The following is a 16,427-nucleotide window of genomic DNA, read 5'->3' on the forward strand; positions in this document are numbered from 1 at the left end:
GCCATCATTCTCATCATTCATTATAAGGATTAATACTAGAAAATAAATATAAATAATATAAATAATAACATAAATATTCACGGAAGGGGTGGAAAAAAAGGTGCAAGGCAGCCAAGCTACATCCTACATCCTTTATAAACAAGAAACCTACTCAATTTAACTTCAGAATTCAACTTACCAAACCTTTGCCAGCCCCAGGCAGCCTGGGCAGGCAGGAGTCCAAAATGCGATAAAATTATTATTTAAAAAAAAAAAATGAAACTTATAAGAATACACAAGTGTTTCTTAATAAGGCAAATTAAGTTTCTTTATGAGGATATTCCCAAGCTGAACACACATTTTAACTTGAAATAGAGGGAATGTTTTGTTAAAGTATTATGCAGATGTGAAGCTGCTTTTATGTAACTCAATTTATCAGAGAAACATGCTGTATCATGTAGTTAAAATATTATAGAGATAAAAGGATAATAATTGAAATATTTGCATACGATGTAGTACAAAGAAATAATGTATGTGAACAGACTATTTGTTGTCATATTAGCCTCAAGCAAATAAGGAAATAAGGGTGGATTTATTACTGTGTGTCTGGGGCTGTAGGATGGTAAATTTTACTGACTGTAGTTTAAATAAAGGTCTAGAAAAGTAATGGGAAAAGTCCTATCAATAATTCAGGACAAATTAATGGTACAACATAAGGTCTTTAAGTTTATTGAAATAATTAATGAATTTAGCTTGTTTATTCATAGTACTTAAAGGACTGACTTCTAACTGGAATTTCTTACATCTGCACTTTAAAGAACTGTTGCCATGTTGAGGGTTGCATACCATATCCTTCATAAATAACAAACCAATTGGATCTGTTGTTCTGCAAAACTTGGCAGCACCTCTGCCTCAGGAGCCTGGGTGCCCAGCCCAGGGTCCTGCTGCTGCACCCAGCCACATCTCCTGGTGCTTTCCAGTTGGGACTTTTGATCCCACTGTTATCATTGTGACCCTTTCCAGAATCTGACAACTCTGGTTGTTACCTCCCAACCTCTACACTTCAACAAACTGAAGATGAGCTTGTAGACTCTCCTGTTGCAATGCTGGCCTTCGTCAGCTAAAATATCTTTGTCCCTGTCTTGTGCCTCACTGCAGCAGGCAAGGTGAGCAAAGAGGAGACGAGGAGAAAGGGGAAAATAAACTTCAGCATGCACATACGCACATATGTTTACACACATATGCATACATGGGTGTACAAACACAAACTTAAGTATATTCAGTATACCTAAAATAAAGTTTACAAATATGGCCTACATATGTAACTAGAAAATAAAGGTGGAGCCCTGAATCCAGAGTCTCATCACTGAAGCTCACTGGTAAATCAAATCCAACAGCCATGGTTTGATTCAGGAGGTTGGTTGAACCCAAAAGAAAAGCCTTGTGACAATTCTCTCTGTAAGAGCCGATGCTCACCAAGGGCAGCAGGAAAGGGTGTGCCCACACCACTGCTGGGGTCAGTGCCAGGCAGCAACTGAAACTGAGGTTTTATATTCAATTACCCAGCAAGTATCTCAAGAGAAATACTAGTCTATTTCTTCCTATAGGATGCAGAAAATGTAGATTTACATAACACTACACAAAATCACACGTGAATAATTATTATTATATCTATCACCAAGTGCCTTTCAGATCACTGTAATTTTTTTATGAAGTAATGAAATTGCTTGGATATGGAAAAAAATGGATAAGTTATGGAAAATATATAAGATATGGAAAAAATCATCATATACCCTTAGGCATATGCATAGTAGGACCACATTGGAGAACACTTAAGAGATTTAAGAAATCACTTTGTAAATATTTTCAGCTTTTTGGTTTTTTTCAGAGATGGCAAGCAGATTAAAAGAGTGTTTATTTCAAGTGGTATAGCTAAGGCTCTACAATTCCATGTATACATATTCCCTAGGGAAAGAATTCCCTTCCATAGTTGAAACCAATGTACTGTAAACAGATCAGATTAAACCAAAATGACACATTCTCAATGCAGTATTAGACTGTCAGCATATTCCTTCATAATTCCACAGGTATTTTGGAATGGTACAGACAAGCCACAGATAAATAAAAGAAAAAGCAATTCTTAACTATGCATTTGCTAACTATTTTCTTATTCCCTCCCAATAATAAAGTAATCTTCCATAAATGCCATGGAATTACAGCATTTTAGACTTCTTAAAAATAACAGGGGTGTTTCTGGGAAATAATAATACTTATGGAAGTATTAGCAGGCTGTTGTTCCATTCATGTTTAACTTGAAAATGAAAAATTTCAAATTTTAAAACTTGTAAAAGCTTTGGTATAAAGTTTCTTAATGTCATGCTACCAAGAAAAAAAATGCACCCCCAAATAAAATTGCTGACATAGTCTTAAATCCCAAAAAGCAGTGAAAAATCCTAAATTAAATCATAAACCTAAATTAAATAATAAACTTTCTAAAAATAAAATTATGATATTTCCTAAGTTATTATTTGTGCTAAAATTTGCAGAGTATTATGGTTATTAAGCAGAACACAATTTTATTTGAGTATAAAAGTTTGGGACTTTCCTCATATGACCTTCCTGGCATACTGCCAAGCCTGAGCTCTTGATGACATTTAATCTGAACATAATCCCTGAAATCTCTGCACCATTACTGGGTTGCATGGGAATGATTCCCTGACAACATACACAGAATTGTGCTAAAAATTTTATTTTCAGCTCATGGTTGTTCCCCTTCCTTACCAGCTGTTGCAAATTATTTGTTTGAATAAAACTAAATAACCTATATCTTTTATTTGCTCTAGAACCACATAATACCTAAAATAGAAAACAAGTCCAACACTTCTCATTTCAGTTGGTTTTCTACTGATGGCTACCATATTTTTAAGGGAGCAAACTCCAGAAAACAAATGAAGTTCAGCAACTGATGAAAAGCCTGGGTAATGAGCTGCAGTGGTGCAAAAAACCCCGTTGACTCTAAACAGGAGCAAGACCACACTGCAGCAGAGGGTTCCAGCTAAGGGTACTCACACTTGACTGCAGGCTGAATGAGCACTGCCTTTACAAAAGAAGAATACACTTAAAAGAGCTTTTTTCATATTTAAAGATGCCTCTGATCTCTGAAGCCAACTGTCTTTTTGTCATTAATGCTGTGAAAAATCACAGTGCCCAAGATTTCCACATCTGTGATTTTTGGCACTTGTGTAAGTGTAGGAACTCAATAACTGACGTCTGAACAACACCAACAAAACTGAGGCAACAAAGCAATTTGTCCCACAGGAAAGTGTAGAAAAGCTTCAAAATCACTGCAACAAGGTAAGTGTGGATCTCTCTTTCTTTTCTGTGTGCTCAGGATTTCACAAGTATTTTTTCCCTGCATTCCCTGCAGGATGGAGCTAGTAGGCAAAGCAGCACTGACTTTAATCTTACTAATGCAGGTCCTAAAAGCAGTGAATCATACAGCAGTAAGAGCACCAGTATGGGACGCAGAGACCTACCCATTGACCTGCATACTTAGCTCAGCAACAATCTAAGTGTCATTACAGTTCATGGGAGCTAACACCAGCCTGCCTACATTTGCTGTGGTCCAATTGCAGCCTGAAGCAAACATTGGCTCTTATTGAGACTTCTTGTTTACCGTGTGATCCCAACATTCTCCCTTTCTCATGGAAAGTAAGTAAATAAGGTGAACAAGAAAAATTAATTATTCCCTGCAAAAAAAGAAGTATTAAATTATATCAGCTAAAGCAGTTTTATGGTTTTTTAAACTCTTCATTTTCAGCATAAAGCTTGCTTTGTTCAGTGGGCTTTTCTCCCTGTACATTAAACCCTTCCCAGAAAGACTTTTCCTACATAGAGCTGACCAAGGACCATAATTCTGCAGGAAAAGAGAAAGTCCACACATAAAGGTTTATTTCATTACCTCTAAGTTACTTCTAATGGCAATCTCTTTATACACATAAACAATGAAATAGGAATACCTATTTCAAAGGTATTCCTTCAGCTTGAGGTGCAGAGGACCTCTGAGTTCTCTTTAAGAAAGCCAAACTCCAAGGAAAAATAGGAACTACTCCTTTGTTTCCTACAACAGAGTAGCTTGATCAAATCAAGAGACACTTGATCAATGGGGAGCTGTTAATGTTTGGTTTAGGCCATGTAAGAGTGAGAAATTGAGAAACATGTTTTCACTTGGCCTTCAGCCAGGCACAATGCCACCACTAATGAATGGCTGCTATAATGAGACCTTTTGAAAGGGTCATATGTGAAATGAATTGATGAACACAATGCAAATCTTACATCCATCTCAAAGAGGGGCAAAAAAATCACTGCAGTTTATCATAAATATGTTTAGGTGTTCTGATGCCAGCCTACTGCCAAAGGAATCCACTGACAGGGACGGGCAAGGTCTGTTTGCAGTGCAGTCCTCCCCAGGGAGATGCATTTCAGGGCTTCCAGCCAAAGCCTCCAAAACGCCTCCAGGGTAGTGGTTGGGCTGGAGCTGCCCCATCACGCCCTTCCACTGCAGCCAGATTTGCCTATTTTTGCAGCTGGCACCACCAAAGGCTACAGAAACTTGTAGTCAGCACAATCTCTTCCAGACTGACTTTTCAGTCTCTTCAGCTAATGAATGCTGAGAGGAGTGCATAGACTGGCAACAACTGTAAACAGAGTTTACACAGGAGACCCTGCATGTCTCACAGCCTTTCTTTTTCCTAACATTCTCTGTGTGGCTGTTACCATCATGGCTCTCATGACTCTCACTACCCTCAAACCTGCCCACCACACCAGTTTGTAAAAGCACCATTTCATCTAGCACTAACACAACAAAATCCCTTTTGCTCAGAGTTCCTAATCCCCTTGACAACAGCACTGTACACAGATTGTCATGATGAAGAAACCTACACTGGTTAGTCCAATGACTCAGCAGTGGTTTCTTCCTTTGCTGCTCCAGTGGCACCAAAAACAGGTTCAAGAGCTTAAATCTTCATGATAAATACAAGCTCACTGTGCAGCTAATCTATCATTTTCAGACAAAAACCCAAGTCTGTGCAGCTTGTAGCTACTGTTGATGTACATCCTACAAACATTGCACCATGATGACCTAAATGAAAAAATATTTGCAACAGTGAGTGAGGAGGACTATGGTTTTAATAATATTTCCATTTTCAACTAAAAACTCAGACACTAAAAATGAAGTCAGAAAGAGAGCAATCAAGGTTTATAAAGAATACTTCACATAGAGGTGCACCTTATACAAACAAATTTTGGTAAAATACATTCAGCCAAAGCATCAGCAGTGCTCTGGAATTTAGTGATCCCTTACACAACAGAGAAATGCAGAGGGCTTCACAAACTAGAAATCTCATAGGAAAAAGTAAATATTCCCTATTTTCATTTAAAGTGCAACAAACAAAGCCTGAAGAGTGCTTTGTTACAGGTGTGAAATTAAAAAAAATCTGTGTGTGCAAGTAAATGAACAATCTGTATGTTCAATCATCATGACTCTGTGTGATAAGCAAATACATACATACAGCAATTACTAACTCACTGTTGTGAGACTGTAACAACACTTCGTGAGCTACTGCTGTACCTCTGTGTGCAAATACGCTGCATATGGAAGACCACTCCCTGGAAAGATCACTCAGGTTCAGAGGGATTGGTTTTGTCGTGAACTAGCTTGACATAAAACTTGAGTTGTGCCCCTAACCTGACTCTTACTCAAAAGATCTTATCACTATGGAAGTGTTGCTGTAAGTCTAAGCAGATGGCCCACAGGGAGAAGGAGGAGATGCTCAATGTTTTTGTGGATAACAGCACCCAGCGATGCAATGAGGAAGCAAAAGTTTGTATTTCAGTATGTTCCACAAATGCTAAGACTGGGAGAGACTGGTCCTAGAGTATAAAAATGCATCAGAATCCAGAGGCTTGGCAAGAAAGGCAAAGTCAGTTCCAATCCACATCTTGACACCGTTTTCCCCTGCAAAACACGGTTACCTCTTCAATAATGCCTGTTGAGAACAGCCTCTCTCCCACGCCATCTTGCCACAGCTGTCATCTGGGAGTGTGCTAGTTGGCATGGACCAAAATCATGTCATGGAATGTGCTAGAAATTAAACAATATGGACAATCATAAGATACAAGTCCTGGCCCTGATTAATTTACCCATGCAGACAAAGCAGTGGTGAAGCAAAGTGGAAGAGTGGTCTTTTAAGCCTATTAGCCATCTCTGCAGTTAAAATACAAACATCAGAAAGAGGGTGGCACAGCAGGACTAAATATTAAGACTCCAAAGTTTAGTCCCATAGCCACAACATGATTGTGTTAGTGCCATAAGAAAGCAGGAAGCACAAATAACTTCTAAACACAAAGTCAAACTTTTCTCTGAAAACAAAGAGGCCAGAAGATGAGTGCCACAATAGATATCAAGGTGCTGGCAAAGGCAAAGTAAAATGGATCCTTTCCAATATTCAGTTTAGGAAGACAAACATTGTTTCACAAATTCACTGTAGCCCTGCTTATTTTCCAAGCTCCTTAACTCATGCCAAAGGGCCTGGACTTTCTGAACATCCTGTTCTGTTTCCTGCACTGCTAGTCTTAGTCCTCAATAATAAATGTCTTTATTTCAGAGACCCCTTTTATATAATTTGATTACAAACTCCTCCCTCTATAACTTTTGTATTTTACCTCTGGGTAAGAGTAAAGACAAGGAGATTAATGAGAAGTCTGAACAGCACATTAAGTTACACCTATTTTAAGAGCCCTTCTCAGTAGGCATCCCAAAGCACTGCATAAAAATAAAACTACATCAATCACATTTTAAACTAAGAAGTTTGCAGGTGCTGGCATGCCTCAAAGCATGAAGATTGATGGTTAAATGAGTCCATGATTCCTCAGTGTCTCAGAGCCCCATGAACATAGACTATTTTATGTATCATTGGCTGGCTGCAACAGCCATCTGCTTGGATGTAAAGTTAAGGAATGTTCAAAATGGCCTACCACCAGGAAAAAATATTCCTGCCTGATAAGGACAGGAGAACAGTTTTAGTCCATGAATAGTAGCTGGCCATTTGGGGAATTTCCTATTTGACAAGCAGCAATGCTTCCTTCACCTCTCAAAGATGACATTTCTGGTCCTGTCTCTGCTCCTCCAGATCTGAAAGAAGCCCAGGGTACAAGCGGTCTCATGGCAATGACTACAGTAGCATGGGCTTGGGCAGAGACAGGAACATTGCTTCTCGCTCCACCTCATCACATCAGCTCCCAGATCGGCAGCTCTTGGGACCCCACTAACTCCACAAGAAATGGTACCAAACACCTTGGCATGTCTGAGGTACACCCTGGGCCCAGCTCATCTGCCCGTACAGACACAGCTCCTGGTTGCTGGCAAGTGTCACAGGAGAAGGCATTTCTGTTGGACCAAAAGGGAGCCACTGCTGCCTCAGAAGTGCCAAAAAGTCATTCGCTGCTGGTGATGTGGGCACAAAACTTGTCCATTTGTTCTACTTGTTTCCTACTTCTTTGCCTTAAGAACTTAAAGCAATTCTTGGCCCTAAGAACTCCTATCTTGCTTCCTTCCTCTTCCTTCCCACAGCAGTGTTTCAGGCTGAGACCAAAGCACGCAGTCAGAGTTACAAAGAACCAAATGTGATCTTATTTGCCTTAAATAACTGCATTTCTACACTTCGTCTGCCATTTTGAACAGTGTACAGATAATCAGCTGGTCATAACAGACATTTTCTTTAGACAGTTCAGGAGAAAAGAACCATGTGATGCCCTTGCAACCTCTTCAAACACATAGTGCTGGAAGACAACTGTGGCCTGTAAACCCTAACAAACAGAAATGTGGCTTACACTACATTCAACCCTACTTTAAATTATGTATCTATGAACACACACACAAAAAGGGAAAAGGATGCAAGAGCACAAATTAAAAGTGCACAGGAAGCTGCAGTTTCAACAGTGAAGTCAAAACTAAGGCCTGAGGGCCATCAAAAGTTAAAGCTATTCCTATTACTTTGTGTGCAGCTGAGGTGGTCACCAACACATCAATATTGTAAAACTAATTAAATTAGAATACAAAAAATTGTTATGGCTGCCAACACAGTAACTTTTGTGAAGAGTTTGGACTTTAGTAAGTTAGCAAACCACAGCTACCATCTTATGAGGGGAACATAGAACAGCATCAACGTAAGAAGAACAGGAGGTCTTGAACAATGCTGGAATCACATTTTGAAACCAGCTAAGGAATATGTATCTGGAATCAACCAAACAGACAAAGCTGATGCCATCAGTAAAGAAGGTTTGAACAGACAAGACTTCAGGCTCACAACTGCTCAAGTAAGGAATGCTTTCCTTACCATCTGGCTTAGAAATCACTTGGATTCCACAATGGCCATATAATGGCCAACAGGGAAGCAGGGAAACTATTTTAAGTAAGCATCACTAAAAATAAAATGTGCAATGCAATGAAAGGCGGGGGGAAAGTGGTTAGTGACAAATACAGTATAAATATTTTTCTATTTATAATTTTAAAGCTATTTATATTTGAAAGTTTTCATTTAGAGACATGGAGGGCTTCCACATTCACCAGTCTGGTATTAATTCAACTACATAGTATTTATAGAAATACATAAATGCCAAATTATCTTCTCTCACAATTTGGGGTTATCAATTTACATTCACATTCAGTCACACATAAACAAAATATTTCCCAATATTACACTGACATGCATATTGAATGCTCTCCATGAAATCCTGCTCCAGCAATAGGGCAAACTGAGAAAAAAAATAGTGCAACAGTTTGACACAGTCTGACACAACACTCCCTGGAGACAAGCTCCTTCAGGTGAACTTGCTGTGTTGGCTTGATTTCCCATACAGCTGAACCAGGAAAGCAGCATAGCACCTGCGATAGCAAGACCATGGAGAACATAAAACATCAACCCTCAACAGAGAAAATCTAAAGGGCAGAACAAGAGAAGGCTCTGGGAACACCTTAGAGCACCTTCCAGCACTTAGAGGGGACCTACAAAAGATGTGGAGAGGTACTTTTTACAATGTCATGCAGTGTAAGGACAAGTGATGGATTTAAACTGAAAGAAGGTAGGTTTAGATGAGGAAGAAATTCTTTACTGTGAGGGTGCTGAGATACTGGAACAGGTTGCCCAGAGAGGTTATGGATGCTTCATCCCTTGAACTGTTCAAGGACAGGTTGAATGAGGTTTTGAGCAACCCAGTCTAGTGAAAGACCCAACCCAAACCATTCTATGATTCTATAATTCTGTAACTGAAAAGGAAAGGATCCATCAGTGTAGGATGACTGCTGAAAGACTGATGATACACTGGAGGAAAACTGCCAAATACCCTGCACAGTCCTCTCCAAAACTGTTGCATTTGGCTCTTCAGAAACTAAGGCATTCAAAAGGAAAGTGAAAATCTTCCTGCTCATCTCTAAAGCGCCTCACAAAACCGATGTTGTGTCTGGTTAAGAACAGGTCACACTCATGAACCCATTTAGAAAATGCTGCTTCTAGTAACATGGATGGTCTAACTTCATTTCAGAGTCAACTGATTGCTTTCTGCTAAAATTGACATCTACTACTAACTTTGTTCATGTGTCAACACTGTTTAGATTAATTAACCAGCTTTCCTCTGTACCAGCCCCTTCCTTTTTGTATTTGTCAAGGAACTACCATATCATGCTCTGGGTTTCACTTTGCTAGCCTGGTCTACTAAGATAAAGGCTCTCAGCAATGCTTTTCTTGCTGTTCCTGTTTTAGTTTGAATCATTCCTGAATTCAAAATCGAAAACAACACATGAAATTTCATTTTACGCATTCCTCTACACTGACTGCAAAGTTTCCATGCCTCCACATCACCTTCACATTACACCTATTCCACTCTAGATCCATATTTATCTTATCTGTTTAGGTCTGGATATTTGCCTTGTTTTTACACAAGTTTTAAGAACTTTTAAAAATGTTTTCTCTACTTTTAAATGTTTGGGCTTTTTAGTCCAGCCAACTGAATTACCTACCAACATCATGACCTTGTTTCCTTAATTTCACAGCCTGCCCCTCTGTGAGATGGAGTGTTACTTACGACCTATGTTTGCTTATGCTTGTATAACATTTAAATGGAAATAAGTAAATGCATGCTTCATACAAACTTACTTTGTATAAGCAACTCTTCTACAATGTCACAGTGTTCCACTAAAACAAAATCTGAGAGCACATCAACATCTTAGTTCAGCAACATTTTAAAGAAGAAATCATATTTGCTGCCTGTCACAGCTTGCATTAAAGACTGTCAATGTCCTAAGTTTCTAAAGGATTTCATCTACTGAGCCATTTGCAGCTCTATTTCTACAAGCAAAATAAACATATCCAAGAATGTTGAGGCCAACTGGCACAGAAAGGTGCCATGCTAATAAAGTCTGTCACCCTCCAAAACAGGGTGGTTGCTTTCAAACTGCCTACCGGGAAGAATCCCAAGATAATTTTCAAACCTTACCTCGGAATAGTTCAGGTGAGTTCCCGTAAGTATACACCAAAAGTAGGCCAGGGACAGTCAACAGTAGATACATCTGATTTCCAGGGCCAGGGACTGCTTCTAGACTCCATTTAATTTACTAGTACAGACATGCCCATTGCGTGAAGACCTCTTCATGCCTGCATGACCCTGAGTTCTTCATGCCTCTTGGTACATCTTCATTAGCTTGTCATTCACCCACCCTCCTTCTCAGAGACCAAGGTAATTCTCCTAAAACCACACCAGACACACACTTTAGGAGAGTTTTCTCTGGCTGGATATATTAATCTCTGTTTTGTTCCAAAAGGGATTCTGAGATCTTTGTCTCAAGTTTCTTCTCCAGGACTGTTTTTAGTTTTAGCTTTCCATAGTGTTTCTTTGGTCTTGGAAAACAAAACACTGCTCTTTCCTCAGATAAACTCTGCTGACAGATGTGCCTTTCTATCTAAAGAAAATGAGTCTTTAGAATCGTACACTTGTGTCTTTCTCGTGCCACAAGGAAACCCATATTTTCATGGGGTTTGGGGTTTTTTTCCTTTTCTCCCTGGTGCTGCCCAACCACCTTATATTTGTTGTCCTCATTTCTTTGATCACATCCTTCTTCCTTCTCAGACTCAAATGTCTACTTATCTCCATCTTATTCTCCATTTTTTGTGGTGCCACTCTTCTTTCAGTCATCTGCTTCTCACTTTTCCCTCCTGAGTTCTCCATCATAACACATCAGTCTTTCACTTGATTTCTCCACTACCAATTAGTGCCAGCTTCTATGCCGTGATTATAGTCACATGCAGTACGTGGTCAGCTTCCTCAAAGACCTCTTCCTTCCAACTACTATTTTTATATAGAGCTCTGCAATCAGATCACCTCAACTGCCTCTTCTATTCCCTCGTGGCTTTAGCTCCCTGCCTCTAGTTGCATCTAAACTACCTGGATATTCTCTCTCCTGACTTCTGTCAGGTGACATTTCTATATAAAAATAGTTCCTATCAGGTAGCAATGAAGAAACTAAATATCCTTCTGTTCCTGCATCAAGTCTTGGTGTCTCCTCTGCTATCCTTCATTCAGTGCTGCATCATTGCACATCCTTCCTCATCTCTGCCTTCAAGCAAAAATAAATAGCCCAGACAAAACACGTCCAGACTCTAAATTTTCATTAAATGCTGGCTTCCTCTGGCCACTAACTGAAAGGCAGTTATCTGCCTGAACTAAGCCCTCTTAGATGTTAAGTTCTAGTTGTGATCAAAGGCAGAATATCTCCCCCATCTTCTTCAGCTACAAGTTTAATCCATTGAAAACTACAAATTGGTCTTGCAAACACCATGGAAAAAAAAAAAAACCAAAGAAAAAAAGAGAAAGAGTAATTACAATGTAGGGCAGGGTTTCTTGTACATGACCCTTTACTAGAACTTGAAGAAAAATGGATGCCCACCTAAGTGGAAGAAAATAAAAGAAGCAGTGGGAAGAATTTAATGTTATAGATCAGAAACCCAGACTGAATAATTTTAATTTTCTGAGACAAGGCTAGGTACTAACAAATGATTCCTCATGCTTGTGAAATAGGAAAAATAAATTTACATGAACCTCATACAGAACATAGTATTTTGAGCATAATATTCTGCAAAGCTGGAAATGATTGCAGAAACATGTGGCTAAAAAGAAAATACATTTCAAGGATTTAACAAGGATATCTTTCTGCTAATCAAAGTAAAGACTCTAACCTTGATTATTCCCATCAAAGTATGAAATAACATTAAGGGATCACACATTCTAAAACACACTTTATTGTTTATTCCCCTTTAAACAAAACAGATTTTATAGGACAAATATTAAGGACAGACTTCAAAGAGCATGTGGATGTGTAGGAACAAAGTACCAAGCAAAGTGTCATCTCAAGTCTTTTACTATATAATAAAAATAGTGCTTTGTTTTGAGAATTGGAAGCTTATCAGTCTCACTTTTAGTGCAAGTCTTTCCTGCATATCCAAGCATACAAGAAAGGACAAGCAATGAACAGCAGGTAAGCCTTGTGCCCTTAATGCTTTGGTTTATCTCCAGAATTTAAAATCCAGCAATGCTACTAAATAAATAAGGCACACTGAGACACAAACAGAAAGAGTATGCCAATTGCTTTCATGTACACAAGTAACGAGGCATCAAATTTAACTGCCAATAAGTGGGAGGATTTTCAAAGATGCAAATGGACAGTAAATGCAGAGTTCAAAAGGTATTCAGAGTTGAACTAAATGATCTAATTGCTACTGTAAATCTACAGTTCCTGGAAACTATGAAGTCTCCTGCACTGTTGTTGAAGATTTTGGAACCTGTATCCACTATAAACACTATACTAATTACAATTAATTACGTTAATTTTCACCTATAATTTATGCAGAGATTCTCCTAAAATGAAACAGGCCAAGAACACATCCAAAGACGTATTTCCTCTGCTAGGGCACAAAAGCATGCTGTGGTACCTGGCCTTCTGATCCTGGATCTTGCATAAAACCTATTAAAACCTTTCTGGCAGATCAGAGTTATCTGCGGCCACTGTTACAAAGTACAATGCAGAGTCTGATCCACAGACCCTGGGAAAATAAAAACAAGCAAACAAAAAACACCTCAAACCAACCAACCAAACAAACAAACCACCACCCCTGAAATATTTTAGCTGGCTTTAAATTAGGGTAATTTTTACATTAATGATGGAGGCAAAGGTGCAGTCTCTGACCAGTGCTGCCATAAATATTTTTCAGAAATATATATTAGAGTAAAACAAACAAGATGTATCAGAGTAAAAGTTTACAACATTAATTTCATACTTGGCATAAAATGTATGGAGCTAAAATAAAGCACAAGCCTTTCACTGTTCCTTCTGAAACTTCAGAAATCTTCCTCCAAATTCCCGGTGTTACTTTGACTTGCTTTGAAGACTAATTCTTTGCCAGAGGTGCTGTATAATTGTTTATGTCTCATCTAACCTGAAGTGGAAGCGGAAATTCAACAAATAAATATGCAAATATCTCCTAGTGATTTGTACTTGCTAAATATAATCCAAATGTTTATTGAGGTCCTATTTTAACAATTTCTCAGTGGATGTATTTCTTGCAACAGATTAAATGACAATAGGATCAGAAAGTCAACTGTACAGGGCTAGGAAACAAAGATAAGTAATTATTTTATAAAAAATACTGGAAATAGGATGCTTACCAGGGAAATGTGACTGACTGGCTCAGTATTCAACTACTTGCCACACATTTACATTAAGGAAAAGCATTTTTCCCACCAGTGGAAGAATTTAATTACATGGAGTACAGGGAAAAGAAAACAAAATCCCTTGTGAAAGTCCTCTTTCACTGCTTTATTCAAAGTGGTTATCTTAGAATATGTCAGATGGACAAATCAAAAATACAAAAATAGGATTAACGATAGTGTATCTTCACCTAGCAATCAGTAACTATGTGTTCCAGCCAGAGAAAACACTGGGAAAGCTACTGGAGGAGTTTTCCTTTGGCTCAGGGAACAGATGAGCAAAAGTTCTCCTAAGGCATTACTTACAAAGCCAAAAGCTGTTAAATTCAGCGGCGGCTAAAGCAAGTTACAACACGGTCTGCTCCAGACTGTGTGGACAGAGCCAAGCTGCAGTATAACAACATTTAGGGGAAAAAGGGAGCAAGCAGAGAAAACATACCTTATGGTTTTTATCCCAAGCCTGAATCAGATTCATGGAGCTCTTTCAAGCAAGTCAGAATATAGATGTAGAAAAGGTTTTCTGCTTCAAGAGTGCTCACCTATCAAAGCACAGGTTCTACAGTAGTATTTTCCAGTATTTATTCAACCAATTTTTCAATTCCCAAATAAGACACTTTGGAAAACTATGCTACTAGCTGCTGTTGTCGAGGAAGACTTTTTCAGTCCAATAAATCACATCTTTCCTGTCATGCATTCTTTCTCAATTAATCAAAATTTTTATTTATGTCACTTTAAAATCCCAAACATTTTGATCAAACCATTCTTACAGAACTGCTTTCTCTATGCCCCATTCCGATGTGAAATCTCTCACTTCATCTGTCCTTCCACATTTCTCCATGTCCATGGTTCATTTTCCTTTATTTTCTCAGAATTTCAGTTAAACCACATAAAATGGTGCATAAAGACTAGAGGGAACTTTACAAAGCCACTGAAGTGAAAAACAGGCTGGAATTCTGAATTAAGGACTGTTTTTTGGTCAGCTGTGCAATTCTAGCTCATTACATAAGAATGAGTGTAAAATCTTCCTGCAGCTTCAAATAACTCCTATTTGTGTAATTTCCACTCCATTTAAGAATTATTTGGAGCAACTGTAGTGGCAATTTAAGAGAGGCAGAAGAAGTTAAGAGGATCTAAAAGGTTTTGATACAATGACTGCAATATCATCAGAACCAGGACTGAGGAACCTGGTTAGGATTCTTTTCTGTGAGGGCTGTGTGGCACTGGAACAGGTTGCTCAGAGAAGCTGTGGGTGTCCAAACCCTGGAAGTGTTTAAGGTCAGGTTGGATGGGGCCTTGAGCCACCCAGTCAAGTGGAAGGTGTCCATATCTTAGGCAGGGGGTTGGAATTAGATAACCTCTAAGGTCCCCTCCAACCCAAGCCATTCTAGAATTTTATGATCCTATAAGAACAGGAAATTATCTTTCTCTCTCTCTTCTGTTATAATTTTATGTTCCTTTAATTATTTTATTTCACAGAAGCAAGGAATAATAAAATTTAAACATAATTATGAATGCTAGTACATTTTTACAGCAGTCTCCTGTTTAACCTCTGTCTCTTTCCATACGTGACAGCTGCAACTACAACCAAGTTTTGGAAACAAAGTACATCAAATCCTCCCACGCAGAGTTGGAACACACCAGGGTCAGCCTGCCATTTTCCTACTGAAGACAGAACTTGCAGAAAGAAGTGAGTACTCCCTGTAATTTTCACTTACCTTTTGCTGCCAGCAAAGCAGGAGCTCCTCCTATAAATCTAAGTATTTTCCAATCAACTTGTTTTTAGAAATGGAATTTCAGGCCAGAAAAAGGCACAACATACTGTACCTCAGGAAAATCAGAGCTGGTGAACACCTGCACTGTAGCTACTCTCCTGAAAATCTGGATGGGTTAGTACTGTCACTGTATTTTAAAGCAGCTCTACACTGAAGATTTTACTATCCTGTACGTCTTATCATTTTACAAACCCACTCTGTATCTGAAAGCTTAAAGCTCTCTGAATCAGCTCCAATCAGGGGGTGAGACTGATAGTGTCTACGGTTAGCATCTTAATATAAAGGAAATCAGAAATGTCAAAACTTTTCATAACTGCCCAACAGTATTCTCTCTGTACTATGTTTCTACTACAACTAAAGGACTGTGACAAATTTTAACCTGACATTAACCTGACATCCTCAGAGTCAGCAAAAATTCAGCACTACTTTTCCTTGGTGACAGTCAGACATGGCAGAGAATACTTTCCCTAATTTCTGGGTGAACATTAGAGAAACCTGCTGCCTTTCTGTGAGGTGCACATGCATTCAAGTTTCAGTTCAGAATACACAATTTCCCTCCTGAAATTGTATTATTTTACCTTTACCTCTGTTTGTTCTTCTTTGTGATTACTACATCAAAGAAGGTTTTAAAATTAATTTGTGAAAGGATAATAAAAGATATTGTAATCAGCAGATGGCTAGAAGGATGGGAATGAGTTTCTAACAGAACGAAAGAGAGAGAGCACTAGTGAGCAGATGTGTCCTGAAAGATTTTGTTAAATGCAAGCAGGATGACTGTCTCAAGACTGATCCATTACAAATAGAGGTCTGCCCATCATGGTACCAAGGAAGAGCTTTTACTGACTCTTGAGCAGAAAGGGA

At 38.7% G+C, this 16,427-nt stretch overlaps 1 protein-coding gene across 24 annotated transcripts in view; it reads right to left on the reverse strand.

The window, feature by feature from the left end:
* Positions 1-16,427, reverse strand: part of THRB (thyroid hormone receptor beta) — a 169,323-nt gene that overhangs the window by 101,958 nt on the left and 50,938 nt on the right. Inside the window, exon 3 of one of the 24 annotated variants that reach the window (XM_072925710.1) lies at positions 6,013-6,121. The exons of 22 other annotated variants lie outside the window; for them this stretch is intronic. The gene's annotated coding sequence lies outside the window, so the exon portion shown is untranslated. Of the gene's footprint in view, positions 1-6,012; positions 6,122-10,530; positions 10,554-16,427 lie in introns of those variants that run through there. One more of the 24 variants, XM_072925704.1, reaches the window with a different exon arrangement.

The sequence above is a fragment of the Taeniopygia guttata genome, chromosome 2, assembly GCF_048771995.1.
Source record: "Taeniopygia guttata chromosome 2, bTaeGut7.mat, whole genome shotgun sequence".
Taxonomy (NCBI): Eukaryota; Metazoa; Chordata; class Aves; order Passeriformes; family Estrildidae; genus Taeniopygia; species Taeniopygia guttata.